Source organism: Mercenaria mercenaria, chromosome 11 (assembly GCF_021730395.1).
Source record: "Mercenaria mercenaria strain notata chromosome 11, MADL_Memer_1, whole genome shotgun sequence".
In the NCBI taxonomy this organism is placed as follows: domain Eukaryota; kingdom Metazoa; phylum Mollusca; class Bivalvia; order Venerida; family Veneridae; genus Mercenaria; species Mercenaria mercenaria.
Window position 1 is genome coordinate 72847187 of NC_069371.1, and position 16491 is coordinate 72863677.

A 16491-nucleotide genomic window follows, 5' to 3' on the forward strand; every position below is an offset into this window, starting at 1 on the left:
AAACAATCTGAAATTAAATCTAAGGGCTAGATATTAAATAACTGTTACCCCACACCGATGTGGGTTCAAGCCTTACATTAGGCATTGAATGTCCATGTGAAGTAGCAATCAATCGGACACCTTGGTGATCGCCCGGGATGAAATAGTGTCAAGAGGGGCACCTGGGATTATCCTTAACCACCAAAGCTGGAAAATTGCTGAATGACCTGTAAGTGTAGCGGTGAAATGTTAAACCCAACAAAAACAAAACAGCATTCAATATGAAATACAGTTAAAAGGCATATCAGGGGGATGGATCCTACTGCCAAATCTATATTGAAGGTAACGCAATGGTCTTTTCTGTGTGAAGATAGAGGAAAAGTTTAAACATATTTAAAAGTGAACATTTGCATTAAATACATATGTCTTATAGTAACTAAATATGTATTAAATGTCCAAATATGTAGTAAAAATCATTATTATACATATAATGGATATAAATGCATTTGAACTATTCAATCTCACAAGAGATTTTAAAATACACTAAAAGAAAGTATTAACGCCCATATATTATTTTAGCATAATATTTTTCACAAATCTAGAGATAAATTTATTAAATTAATTTAAATGTTTATTTCTAATGTGACAGGAGTTTCAAATATACTACAAAAATAATAACATCATAAAAGTTAGAAAATTACTTAACCGATTTCGCTATTTAACATGTCTTAGTCATTTTAGAAGTAGCTATATTTCTTTGCAGCGTGTGCAGAATATAGGCTGCTGAGAGAAACCTACTTAGGTCGATAATGGGCAATAATGCTTCTATGATACTTGAATAATGACCGTTGATTCAGTCAAATTGTCATGTTTAGCATTAATGAAATCTTAGTGCCCATATTTCTTGTGCAGTCTTCATTAAACTTACAAAGAGCATGTATTTATTTATTTATTTATTCATTTACCTACTTACTTATCTATTTATTTATAATAAGAATGTATATAGGGAAAGGTTTAGAAATGAATTCGATAATTCGATGAATTCTGTCAGTGTTACTGCTCTTGAATTGTAAATATTACCAAGGTTTGATCTTGCTAAAATGACAGAGACAGAGGTCATATCTCAAAAGTTACTTTAATCATCATGATACAGAATGTACTTATGTATAAAAAAACGGAAAATATATCCAATTAACAAAACTGATGTACAATCGCTATATTTCCGATTGGTAACACTATTTTGGCATTCTTTGCCAAAATTTGTCATGTACATCGAATACAATAATTATACAAGCCTGCACATTTACGAAAAACTGAATTATGGGTCACTCAAACAACACGGCAGTCATGTGAAGTTATGTTAATTTATTTTGTAAAATTGCATTTTATTTATAGATTAAAAGAGATTAAAGGGTAAGGGGGCAGAATTGTGGAAAGCAAAGAGCACAGCAAACACGACATGCATCGCAAAGTAGACCAAAAAACAAAAAAACTGTCGTGGAAATTTACTGCAGAATCCAACCGCAAGTACATATTGATTTTATTCAAGATGCAAAATTGGAAATCGGGTAGTGAAAAGGGTAGGGTGTTTAGACAAGTGGAAAGAAACAAGCATGAATCTTAAACAGAGAAACTACGCTATGATTGGTAACGTACCTCACTCATACTTAAAGGACAGCAGGGGCCAAAGGAGGGGGTTTGGAGACTGAACAGCGAACACTACCAACAAACAAGACAATATACATAGGATATAAAACAAAAGACAAGTTGAAAGTAGGGGCACCGGTTTTGAACGGAGAGTTACCTCTTTAAAGGAATGTAAACCTCTCACTAAACCTATTTTCAACAGGTTAGACAAGACAGTGTAAATAAAATAACTCCACTCTGAGAAATGCTCTAAAGAAGGTAATAAAGATTGCATATATTCTTTATTCAATACGCTGAAGGAATGCGTTGAATAACTCCTTTTTATGTTAGATTGGAAGTAAACTTTTGGAACTTTTCACACATGGTAACAAATGTATATTGTTAACAGGTAATATTTGAAGATTTAATAGGTTTGAACGAAATGAAGATGAGGCTACTTACCGGTGACCTCCTGTTTGTATAAACATATTGTCTACTTTTTGAACCCCCGCCCCTCTAACTTAAGCGAAAAAAAGAATTTTAAACCCTTGACACTTAATTTTAATCAGTTTGCTATAGTTGTATATGAAATTCAAAGATTATTAAGCTTCAGGTCATGCGTATAGTTGACAGTTGCTACAATGCATAAAAGACTGCCTTATATGATGTTTCTTTTTTTAAGTTTTGTGCCATATTTTGATTGTAACGTAAATTAAATGACTATAATGTTCTTTAATTATAAATTTTATTGTTAAGCAACATTACTTAAACAATAAGGATTTTTTTTAAGTTCATCACCGCTTACCTATATGCCATGTTATTACTAACGGGTAGACACATGATCGGAAGGCGCATTCGCCGTTACATAATAGGCCCCGTTTTCCCAAAACGGGCGTAAGAAGGCAGGGATAAGTATAGCAAAAAATGAATTACATATATTTAGTACTTAATTTATGCCATTGTCTGTGTCTAAACGAGATTACAAAAAATAAATATCGATTTCAGGACACTTAGTTCTGAGATAAAAATGACCTTATTTGCCCATCTATTGAAACGTTTCCCATATAATTCCCTGAAATGAATATACGCTTCAAGGTAAGAGACTAGGCATAAACATTGGTGGTTTAAAAGTGTTTTATTACCGTTAACCCTTTACCCAGATTTGATTTGAATCTACATGGATGGATAACCGTTCGTTTATTTTACACAAAGATTGTTCATACGTTGGAATAGAAGATGATGTAAATTTGATTTACATTCTTAATGTTATAGAAAAAGTTTTCTCAGTAACTGCGCTGTCCGGAAGCTTTGTTCATTTGTGTATACATTACATAAATGAATACAGTGGTGCTGAAAACAAACTTATAGAAGTTAAGAAAAAAAAGTAAATGGATGGCATCGTGTAAACACACAAGGTACATTATTGACAAGATTGACTATAATTGTAAATTATTGTTGCTAGGTACTCACAGAGAATGATTTTAATAAAAATAAAACACGTAATGAAAACGCAAATCACGCATTTTCTTACTATAATAGCGCGGTGACTTAGTATGTGTTGTGATGTAACATTGATTTAACATTGATTTATTTTCACAATAAAAGTCCATTATTTTACAGTATCTTAACTAAATTTAACTGACGCAGTATTTCATTTCATATTAACCTTGCGCCTATCTAGCTATCTAGCTATTTAGCTGCTACCCCTAACCCTTCTCCCTCTTCTGTAGTATGTGTTTTACAGATAAAAATATACGGTTATTTATAGTATAAATGCTAGAGTACTTTATTATATAACTTTAGTTATTTACGCGTTTAGTCTTGGTATATCGGTGTCTTTCCATAAGATTGAAATGATCAAACCCTGTGGCATTGACCTAATGACATATTTGACAGGTAAACTCATTTGTTGAGAGATATTGAATTTGAAATGATAAACCTACTCGATATTGAAAGAAGTTCAGTAATGTAAAGTCCCAAAACTTTTTTTTTTATAAAACCCTCTTACGCTATAGTTTATTTAATGAATAAACATGACAGATAATACAATTCAGAAATGTAAATATAAATTTATTCATATTTATCAGTTAGTTGTAGGGTCCTCCGTGGCCGAGTGGTTTAGGTCGATGACTACAAATCACTTGCTCCTCATCAATGTGGGTTCTAGCCTCATTCGGGTCGTTGAATTCTTCATGTGAGGAAGCCATCCAGCTGGCTTATGGAAGGTCAGTGGTTCTACTCAGGTGCCTGCCCGTGATGAAATAATGCACGAAGGGGCACCCTGGGTCTTCCTCCTCCACCAAGCTGGAAAGTCGCCATATGACCTATAATTGCGTCGGTGCGAAGTTAAACCAGACAAAATAGATAAAATAAAATATGTTAGTTTTAAGAAGGATATGATCATAAAAGGTAATCAACTTTAATAATTCATGCAATCAATCAATACCAGACGCGTGGTCGGCTGCGTGATTAGATAAACTTAACAGTAAAATCAATGGTTTCCACTCTTTTTAGCCTTGCAGCTTAAACAACTGTAGAGAATACATTACATTGTAAACAGGTGTGCTCGTCTGCAATGGAAGAATGATAGTTAGCAGAAGACGAAAGTGGATGAGGAAAAAATATGTCTCCCTTTACTAACGATTGGTGTTTGTGTTATGCTTCTTTTGCCATATAAGCACAATGCTTAGCTTCATAATAAAGCCACGCAGGAATATCACACCGTAGTCACGTGACAAAATACCCTACCTTGTACCAGTCTTACCGGTCCGAGATCTATCCTCTTTATGCTGCGCGCAAAACGATGAACCTACTGGAACCATTTTTCACGTCTTTCTCATGACGCGGTTAGGGAGCGAGCCAACGATCTCCCTAACTCAAAACGGGCGCTCTACCACTAGGATACCGGGGCGGTTTTGCTTTACAGATGAAACTCTCTGGTAGTTCAATGTACTGCTGAAATGTAGCCCTTCCATTTTGTAAAATAAATCAACTTATACTACGTACATATTTCAGTAGAGTGCGTCATACAACCGAACTTGTTTATGATCAGATGCGTACTTCATGTTGTATTACGTAGAAACTGGACTAGATAAATGATAAATATTTGCTAATATAAAATAATGTGTTGGATGTAGACCATGAAATCAAGCTGGTAAGAATATCAATTTAATTTCTTAACTAATGACAAATTATTTTTAATAACAAATTTTGAAAAGTTAGTTAATTAATTATCCGGTTGGCAATGTCGTTATGCAGGCATGCGGGCTAATGAATGGATGATGTCGAGATGTTTTCATATCCGTTATTTAATTAGTATAATTTCAGACTTTCATATTAAAGGCCTGTAGTATAGCTATGTTGGTATTGCATTTAGATTATGTGGACTTAAGGCCGTCTTCGCTGTTGTTGAGACAAAACATTTTTATACTTTTTATATTTATTACTAATAATAATTATATTAATATTTTTGATATTCTACATTCACTGAAAAATGATTTATTTGAACCCCACTGCACAAATTTCCATGGTCATGGGGACCTTTGCTATGCTAATTGTCCTTATATAAGCTACCTTACATAATCGCTGATAAGCAGCAGATAAGACGTGAGTTGTTTACTGGACGGATGGGGGTGGGGAGGGGCAGGGTTACACATATATAGTCGTAAATCTAGGACTTTAAGAAGACGTTTCCCGTTTGTTAGTTTGCAGTCCTTTACTAAGTCCTGTCAATCACTTCGAACACCTGTTTCCCCTCCGTGACCTCGGTACATGTCTTTGAAGCTGACCCATATGTCATCAGGAAATTTGCGTGTACATATCACTTATGGCGGGGTTTACCGATAAGCATATTGCAAACACTCGGTCAGGCCTATATACAGTCTTTGTTTGTTTACCGCTTAAGGTATCCGATCAACAGATAAGCAAGGTCTATATAACATCGCTATTAAAACATATCAAATATTGATGCCTGTTAAGCTAAATTAAATATAATTTTGGTATCAGTCTTCAATGATACTCCCACAGAAATATAATTATTACAGTGTAAGAATCATCCAATTGTAGTCCAAAAACACGACTGCAATTATGAATCTTGAAATTCAATTATGGTCATCTTATTAACTGATTCTTGTTCAGCAGTCACAACTCTTTCAAATTATACCATGCCATAAAAAACACGGGGTCACAAGGCATCCAAATTTAAATTATTTGTGAATCGGATACCTTTATTTGTTTTTTATTTCTGTTCATTAAAATATTTATGTCTCAAATCATTCTACATGACTTCTGTTTCAGAAATAAAAGCTGTAAAAGCATCTTGTCATCGGTTTATTTTGCTGTGTCATGCACTGGTGTATTAGTCTTCTCAGGCCGTATAATTGAGTTTGTTGGTTTAGCGTCGCACTGACACAGGCGACAATCAAGCTTTGTCATCACGGGCGGGCACCTGGGTAGAACCACCGACCATCCGGAACCAGCTGGATGGCTTCCTAACAACTCTCCGAGAGAGGCTCGAACCTAAATCGGTGAATTGCAAGTGATTCGAAGTCAGTGACCTTAACCACCCGGCCACGGAAGTCCCATGTAGTTGAGCTGGACAATGCGCACTCGCTTACTGTAATCGTGCTTATGTCATGCATAGGAGAGTGCTTTATCGGAAAATGAAATGCTTGAAATGAAATTGGGAATCGTCAGTCTGTTCGGCGTCATGACATATATATACTTTTTTTAAACTTAAGATAACCAAGGCTCAAAATAATACTTTCAAGATTGTATTTTGTTGAGACAGTGCTATATACATTACCTACAATAACCCTATCCCGAACGTTATTATTAAGATCGACACATTTTCTGAATGTATAGTAGAACAAGAGCTAGTTAATACGTATTTTGGCGGGAAAATTGCACTGCATTGTGTGATGTGCCTTCGGTACACTGCGTATAATGTTATATATGTTGATCTTATATTGTCGTGTAAATAGAAATGTCAATCTGACTAAAATACATCTCTTAACGCTACGCACATTTGATCTAAAGACGTGCTATTGATATCCTCGTTCTGACAACCCTTCCGCTAGCCAATCAGAGCCTTACTTACAACATTTTATATGTGAAAGTAGAAGTTTTAAAAATCCATATTTACCTTAGGTTGTTCATATTTACAATTCTTATAACGACTACATCGCGACTACGCCCTCGTGTTTTGAGAGAAATCATATGTCACGGTACGGACTTGGTCACGTAACGTACCGGTGTCAGACAGCCGGTTAGCTCTGTCGGGAGGACACTCGCCAGAAAGCAAAGGGTCCGGGTTCGGGCCTCGGACTGACTGCACATTTTTCCCACCCTTTGACATTCGACGCTATTTTGATGGTTCAGCCAAATGCCTGTTGAAATAAGTCGTTTGATTGGTTCAAATAAAAATAGATTTGCGAAAATAAAAATAGCAATATCGGAAATCCAAAATATACAGGCGAATGTGAATGGGTCTTTCTCAGATCTTCGTTTAGAAAATCAAGTACTTTAGTCAGATTGATAGACATTTTGAACAGTTATCTTAACTTAGAAACCAACACATAAAACACACAACTATTTTTTATTGGCCTACACGCTGGTCATTGTATAAGTAGACGACATCTGGTGACTGTGACGTATATAATGTGTCAATGTCGAACTATCGGTTTTTGTTTAAAGTCAAACGGGTAGTAACTTGTTTAGGATTGTCAAATAAACTGCGCAGTTATCTTGGTTAGACGAACCTGAATTCGGATATAAATATGAATTGTATAAAACACGATTCAACGTTTATAGCCAAGATAAAATGAAAAAAAAAAGATTTATTAAGCCGGTAAGAATGTTTGTTTTCATATATCTGTTGTGGGAAAAGAAACTTTATCTATATATAACTACACCATATTTTTACCCTTAAATGACATGTTCATGAACTATAAATATATCCTATCCAAAATAATGTTCGACAATTATAAATTTACAATTTTGGTAAAACCATTTATGTACAGTTTATGTACAGTTACTTTTGTTATATCAATGTTTTCAATTTGGAAAATCTACTAAAAGTTGACAACAACTTGCTAAGCCAGTGTTTCAGAAATCCCATGTCCGGAACCCGAGGGCTACCAATAAATTCTGTCGGGATACTAAATTTTTTCAGAGCGTGCCCGCCGGGCTACCTTGAAACTCCGTATCGTGTAGCCCGGAAATCAATAATTTAGTCTTCAAATATAATTTTGATAGTTGTCTATAATCCCCTTGTTTATCAAGAGATACACGCCCGAACCTTTAATTATCTTACAATTCAATTCAATTCAATTTATTACTCTCATTTCATGATACACATGATAATATGAGGCAAAATACAATATTGACATATAATATCAGTGAGGCTAAATATTTTTACATTTAACATGGTTATACAAAGGGAGATGTTCCTTTCAACAGAATATATATAACCAAAAACATTTCATTTGTAGTAATGACAATAATGCCTTACAAAAAGTATACATATATCACCACTAGCATAAATCACAGTATTCAAGACATCACTCAAATATTTTAATAATTTCCTTAATAAACATACATAGCTTTCTATATTCAACATGATTGTGTAAATTGGTTGTCATTAATTTTTCAAATGATATGATATTAGGGTTCCTTATGTATTGTGGTTTAATACATTTTTTTCTTGCAATATTTAATGCTGAACATTCTAAGAGATAATGAAACTCATCGCCAATATTTTGATTACATAATGTACATTTCCTTAATTCTAAGGGATTCTATTCCAACAAAACCCTTTCTATAGGCAGTCTGTGATTTCTCGTTCTGAATTTTTAAAAATATACTAAGATATTTTGTTTGTGTACTGATCAAATATTTTTTCAAACCAAATTTTGTTTTAAATATCCTATAATTTTTACAACTACTTTAAATTTTTAATATTTGAATACCATTCATTAGAAATAAATCACGTAATTTTTGCTTTATAGTCAATATAAAGCCATTTACCATTTGGGAATGTTTGTGTTTCCCATACCTTTATCATTCCCCTGCTTATCAATATATCTTTAACATTTCTAATCCATAAATAATGTCTTACGTTATTTACATTTGTTTCCCGGAAATGACTTAAAAGTATGGCATACATATCCCCTTTAACTTAAATTTTATTTGAGCTAACAAGTTTTGACCAGAATGACACAATCCTCGATTTGATGTCAATTGATTTGGTGTAACACCTGTTCACCGTAAACAATATTTTTTGCCGTACAATTTTTCACATTCAAAATATACTTTAAAAATTTCAACTGTACCCTTTCAATTACATCTAAGTTTCCATATCCCCATACCTCACAACCATATAAAAGTATAGGTTTTACAGTTATTGAAAACAGTTCAATCTGCATGTCAAGCGGTAGACATAGCGCTTTAGATTTTTTAATCAGACAGTACATTGCTTTCGTTGCCTGCTTGGCTATCTCTTTTTTAGCATTGTAAAATGAACCACTTCGGCTAAATAAAATACCTAAATACTTGAATTCTGAAACAGTTTCAATACTTTCACCTTTATACTTAAATTCATATGCTCTTTGTCTACCTCTTGAAAAAACAAGAACTTTTGTCTTTGACGTATTCAAAGTTAATTTGTTACCATCACAATATGATTCATAAACATTCAGTGCTGATTGCAAATCTGCTGCTGAGTCAGATATTATAACCGTATCATCAGCGTATAAAATAACAAACAGTTTAATATAATTGTTAATATCATTTTCTATACCATGTTTATGACATTTTACACCATTTACTAAATTACTGTTTTTAATGTAATCATGCAAATCATTTAGATACAAGGAGAAAAGCAAGGGCGATAAATTTTCCCCTTGTCTGACTCCGATATTACAAGGGAAATGATCAGAGTTAAAGCCATTTGAAAAAATACACGATTTTGCTTTGTCATACATATTTTTAATAACTCGTAAAAAATTTCCATTTATATTATCAACAATAAGTTTAGCCCAAAGTCCATTTCTCCATATGGTATCAAAAGCACTTTTTAAATCAACAAAAGCGCAAAATACATTCTTTTTACTGTGTTTTAACAATTCAACTAAAGTACTAAGAACAAACATGTTATCAACTGTGGAGTAACCCTTTCTAAATCCAGCTTGAAATTTGTTTATGATATCATTATCAGATGTAAATTTTTCCAGTCTTGAATTTAATATCGCTGTGAAAAGTTTTCCTAAACAGCTTAGTAAGGATATTGGTCTGTAATTTGCAGGATCTGTGATTTCTCCTTTGTTTTTATAAATTGGAACAATTTTCCCTACAGTCCAAGAATTCGGCACAACTCCAGTTTTAAAAATGATATTGAAAAGTTTAACCAGTGCATGTTTAAGTTTCGGAACAGTGGCCTTAATGTATTCATTACAGATATTGTCTTACCACCTACTGCCACAATCGGCAAGCAATTAACCGTTTAATCGTACCCGCAGGCAAATGTTTACAAAAGCATGTGCATGAGTGATTTTAGACTGATCCAATAGCATCCGTGTCGCTGATCGGTATTGTTTAAAACAATATGCAAACCAGTCTTAAAATTACGTCATTTAGCGCCACCTGCCAAAGTGTACTTTCAGTTTCGCTGATCTCGATATTTACCGAGTGATCAGAAAGAACAAATATTTGATTTTGAGGCAGTTTAGCGCCTACACTGATTGTTTATGCTTTTCACTTTAAATACTTGCCTAACATGCAAACGAATCGACCATGAAAGTATACAGAATTTTGGACAAACATAAATTCGGATAAGTGAATACACAGTGTCAAGAAACTGAGAGACGTTATATACGCGGTTATAGTCCGTTTATTAAACCAGACAGATGTTTCGAATCAGACAGAATTATTATGTCAACTTTAAATAATTTTGAGATAAATTACAATTCAAACAGCTCTTAGGAATTTGCAATCCTTTTATATTCCATGTTGCAATAACTATCAGCAGTACTTTGATAATATTTCTCAGTTTAAATATATGTAGTTTTATCTTTTAAAATGAGAAAAAGGAGTAAAGGAGCTAAGCATGCAAAAACTTCACCTGTCCATCCATTCAGTCAAACAATTAATAAATTCAATTCTTCCATCAAGCAATCAATGCAAATAAAACAATTTATAAATTTATAAATACTCCAGGCTGCAGAGTATCACATTTTCTCAATATAATATTACAGCACTGGTCCTGCCACTGAGTGTCCAAAGTTGAGCCCTTTAAGAATTTATCACCACTGATTAACAAACTTTTGGCTTAAGATACATCTGTCTATAATAAACATAAGATGATTTCAAATGGTTTTAAGCAAAATATGTTAGAACAGCTAGGCATAAAAAACTACAATATATTACATATTGAAATGTAATCGTTTAAAAATAATTGTTTTCACAATGTCAAACTCATTTACAATATAACAAAACCTCCTTCTCAAATGTATTCCTATAAAATTGAAAAAAGAAAACAAAAAACGAGACTTATAACTTGGTTAAGTCGATGTTTGATAGAAATTTTATGAGTCAAATGAACACTCGAGGGATTAAATGCTCTCCATTCTCATCCCATATATGAGATGGAAAAAGTGTTCATTTTGACTCATATCATTAAAACTAAAAAAAATAATATTTCAATAATGCAAAATTAAATACTTTAAAAATTGATTTGACACATCCAGTACAATCTTATTTAATCACTCAAGTGTTCATTTGATTCATAGAATTTTCATCAACCATCGGCTTATTCTATTTCGTCAAAAACACATTCGGTCTTAAAGGAGAAGATTAAAGCTGCTCAATAATGACACGATAGACTAAACCTTATCCCAGGGCTTCTCCTTCATAGGAAATGCCTGGTGCTACTTTCCTGTTATAGAATCTTGAGAATGTTCTATAATTTGACCACCAAGCTTTCTCTAGAATACTTTTTACAGGGACTGCGTTAAACCTAGCCTTTTACGAAAATGTTCCCCGGACACTATGTGGTATAAGACGTGAAATTCTTAATCATTCACTACAGTAACGGACAACTAATCTGTTCTCCAAATGAAAAATGTAACCATCTTGATATATACATTTGATACTGTCTTAGTTCCTGATTTCCAAGAACACATGAGGATTCTGGCAGTAACGCTGTCTGAAGATCTTCTTGACAAGACATGCAATTAAAATCATTTTTTTGCAACAGGATGAGTCCTGTTTCCTTGCGGGAGTGCAAATAGATCCCTTTGCGATGGTAGTACCAACGGCTTCTGTATTAACAATTTCATCAGCAGAGTGAACCACGACTGGGATGGCCACAGTGGAAAAACTACTATGCAACTTGCCATGTCTATAGTTATCGTCTTGATACAGCGTCCCAGAAAACTGAAGAGGCGGGGTGGGGGGGGGATTATAACATTATAACAGCAGGAACATTTATTTTAATCCAATGTAAATGCGGATCAGGCTTCAAGGAGCAAAAAACTGGTATTTTTGTATTAAAACGAAATGCAAACAAATCAATACCTCGGACTATGGTTTTGTCACAAATATTTCTGAATACATTAGTATTTAGTTCAAATTCTCCTGTGTGAAAATACATCAGTTTATTTTTTGTACCTGGTATGTAAATACAACAGAGCCAGACTTTGTGTTGAATGCATCAATACCATTTCTGCTTACGAAGTGAATTGCACTCGTTGGACTTACTTCCAACCATGCTATTTATGTAGCACACTGCAGTCGAGCTGTCCGACACATTTATATGTTTTTGTGACTCATCTTTTGTCCATCTACAACCACTTTCACAAGCATTCAACACAAATCCCCAACCTCGAAGGCTCGCGACTGTCTATATTGTCAGCTGTTGCCTTGCATGACTAATATGCCTAACCGGATTTCTTATGTTTACATGCTACCAACGAACGTCTTCCAACTACAATTTCTACGTCAAATTCAGCCGCATTTTGCTTCAGTACGGGTAACCTTAGTTGTGGCGCCTTTTCAAAATTTCTTTAATGCAGTTTGCCATATTCTACTGAAGAAAAAGTTGAAACTAGATTGCCTTTGACCTTGGCAACATAACGGATGGAAATTATCTTTACACTGCATGATTTACTACATTTTTCAATATTTAAAATAAAGTTTAAACTTAATCAAAGCGCTGAAAGCACTGAAGGACGGTTGTCCAGGAAAGTGGCAAACCAAACAGAGCAAAAATGAACATTTGCGTTATACAAGTAGATGCTTAAAAGTCACACTATAGCTCAATTTAACAATTAGATAAAAAAAACAGTAGGAGGCCTAGGTTTGCCTCTGGTGGGACAAATGTGACAGATAAGTCTTCATCACTAGACTGCATTGCCACAAGAAAGTTAAAAGTTAAGGGAAAGACTGTACAGTTGTACTCTGTAATAAAGGTTTCACTAGGCGGCTTGTATGTATGTTCTTTATATAGGCTGAATTAATCACTTCTATAGCAAACTCATTTCAAAGGTGGTTATAAGAGAAAAGAAAGGACATTGTACATTCTATAAACTTTAATTTAGTAATAAAACAATGTTAGACTAGTTTAATGTGTTCTAAAATAAAATAGGATTTTTAGCATGAAATAATTTATAAAAAAAAAACATAATTTTATGCACTACTCTTCTGGGCTTAGATTCTTAAAGCATCTTTGTTGTTGTTGTTTCAATTAATTGTTTTCCTAACTGTGTTTCCTTTTTATTAAGAGAGACTGTAATCACAAACACTTGATTTTTTTTCTTTCTAGATTTCATTTAATGCAAATCATTTTAAGGTTTATGAGTATATCATCCAAACACAGAAATATCTGATAAACGAACAACATCTTTATCAATATTTTACCTGGCCATTGTTCTGTCGTACTTTCCCGTACGACAGATACTTGAAATATTCTGAAAAAGTTATCCCCCTTTGAAAATGAAAGCTATTTGTAAAGAAATAAGAATAAACAATTGCTGAAAACTGTGTATTACCTAGCTCTATAAAATTTCAACATACGTAAGCTATTGCAAATGCATCAAAATGAACATATGTAACAGTTCTTTGAAAATGGTGAATTTTCAAAGGCGTTTAACTGTCCGGAAGTGAGGCCCCTTTAGGCAGTCCTTTTCCGGAATTTAATGTTTATATCAGTATAGCTCTGGTTTAGTAGCGTAATATGCATATTTTACATGCTGTTCAATTTTCATATGAAACAACTCTTTCTTTCAATGATTTGGTGTTGTTTTTTTCTTCAAAACTTAAGGCTAATATATAGGCAAAAATGCACAATAAAGCAAACTTACACAAAAATACGTCGTCTTGAATATTGCGCATTTCCTTTTTGGTCCGAGTTACAGCTACATTTTATCTGTATTAAATTTCACAAGGCACTAAAATACTATTAAATTTGGAATTTTCACGACTTTACACGAGATAAATGATGGATCTATCATGTTCACCGGATTAATCAACGATAGCATGCAACACATTTTCTAGTTTTATTTTTGTTCATTTGGATTACTTTTTAGATTTCAACAATATTTCGGCTATTTTCACAGAAACGTCATACATGGGAAAGAACAGTGCTAGTCTCCAATCCTCCGTCTATCAGAGATGTTATTGTAAGAGGGCCAATATATACAGGTTATATAACAGCAAACAAACACAAAATACTGTTACTAATTCTCGGAGCCCGCCTACTTAGCTCAATAGCACAGATCTACGGAGAGTTCGATTCTCGGGCGGGACGTATGTTCTCCGTGACGATTTGATGAAAGACATTTCGTCTGAAATAATTCGTCCTCCACCAGTTGTACTGGTACAGAATCCATGAACACTGGTTAGGTTAACTGTCCGCCGTTACATAATTGAAATATGGTTGAAAAACGGCATTAAATTCAAAACAAACTAACTAATTTCAGACATTCAATGCTAGAACAATACAATTTCAGCTTTTAGAGAGTTTATGTACGGTTACGGATTTCAGAGGGGCTCGAACTCCAGACCTCTAACATATAAAGCGAGCACGCTACCTCCAAGCTACAGCGGAACAGTAACAATTCAGTGAATAAACATGTAGTAATATAACTAATTTCAGTTTCGGCAGCATACGTTGAAAATTGAAGTAAATCAAAGAAGTATAAAATACATTTTTATAGCTTTTTGTGTAAATATATCGGGTACTGTTTTTTTATTATCAAACACTCATTTACATTGTTATTCACAGTTCAAAAGAATAAGCGGGTCGCTATAAACATCCGTAAACTGCAAGCGTCTATTGACTTCGATTCAAACAAACAAAATACTGTTAAAGTATAGAACTAGGTTATTTCAACGGGCTTTCGAAATCACAGGAGAAGTAAAAATATCGAATAAAAATTTTCCCCGTATATATATTTATTGGAGGGGGAAGAAGCGTTTGCACAGGCTGGTATGTCGTCGACAACTGTCCAAATATGGCGTCGTCCTCGGCAATGAAGCAAAGAAGGGGTCACGTGACCCGTCATCTGTTCAGTTTTGGCGCGATGTTTTTTGCATTAGAGCAACATTGGGCTATTGGCTTTTGGAATTTTATGTAGACCACTTCAATATCAAACGTTTTCTCGGAGAATATGGAAATGCCCGATGTTTCACGATCAGACAATGCATTGTAATACACCTATATCTGTTTTGTTACAATATTTTGGTAGCTCTATATCATTCTTGATTATAATTTTGCAGACTCTTTTATCATCATATTGTTGTTTGCTTTTTTAAGGCGACACATGTAGGGAACTATTTTGTTCCAACGGAGTTTTACTAAGTGATTGAAAAATTGAATAAGAGCTTTTTCGTATATGTATATTTTTGTGCAGGGGTTGTGAAGGGGGCAGAGAAAAGTGTTACGGGGGAGTGTGGTTGCTCTATCCGGTTTGTCTTCGACAACCGTCCAAAAAACCAACTTCTTTGAAGGGCATTCATCCTTTGTTTTCCCACAAAGGAGACTGTCATCAATAAATCCAGAATTGATATCCTAAGCTTCATAGCTTGTAAAGGACAGGTTTTAAGAGTTTTGAGCCTAGGACACGGTGTCAGACAATTTGGGAAAACATTGCAAGCACGTGAAAATGAACCTGAAATATACTGAATAGCAAAAGAAACTATCCTGATGTATTACTAGGGTATTTTTAATAAAAACTTGAATTTAAAAAATTGACTTGTTTTCGTCATACCACATTACACTTTAAGAACTTCACCTGTTAAATTAAAAAAATATTAACCGTGAAGTCAATAGTACCACAATAGCCGTTTTGCATGAAATTCTGGCTATATCTTCTGCTAGTCTGTTGTATTGTAACATCCAGATTGCACCCGCGCTGAATTTGATTCAGTCATGCCAGGCAACCAGCAATATTTGTTTTAACATGCGCACGAAAATGATAATAGGGGTAAATGTGTTCAGATTCTTCAAATTTAGTATAATTCTTTAATCGCGTTTTTTCTTTTTCCGCAAGAATATTGGAGATATTAACTTCCTTTCTTCTCACTGAGCTTTTTGAAAAACTCTTTTTGTATCTGCTTAGCCACCAGCTAATGAATGGAACAAACCTAGACACCAACCGAAACTCCTTGTCAGAAATCTGCCTCAGTCTATAAAATTTCCTAAAACTAGGACGTCCTCTAAATATCCCACGGATTTTATTACTTATTTTTACACAGTCCTCAATCTCTTTCGTTGTCTTAAGAATATCATTACGAAAGGTTCCTTTGTAAAATGCAGTGAATGGTTTAACAAAGGTGTATGATTTTATTTCTGGCTTCATCAAGTCCCTAAGAAACATATTCATCTGTTTG

At 34.0% G+C, this 16491-nt stretch overlaps 1 protein-coding gene across 2 annotated transcripts in view; it reads left to right on the plus strand.

Annotated features, from left to right (window-relative positions):
* Nucleotides 1-4660: 4660 nt before the first annotated feature.
* LOC128546662 (uncharacterized) overlaps nt 4661-16491 on the plus strand; it is a 30199-nt gene continuing 18368 nt past the window's right edge. Inside the window, exon 1 of one of the 2 annotated variants that reach the window (XM_053517716.1) lies at nt 4661-4759. The gene's annotated coding sequence lies outside the window, so the exon portion shown is untranslated. The remainder of the gene's footprint in view (nt 4760-16491) is intronic. The other variant, XM_053517714.1, reaches the window with a different exon arrangement.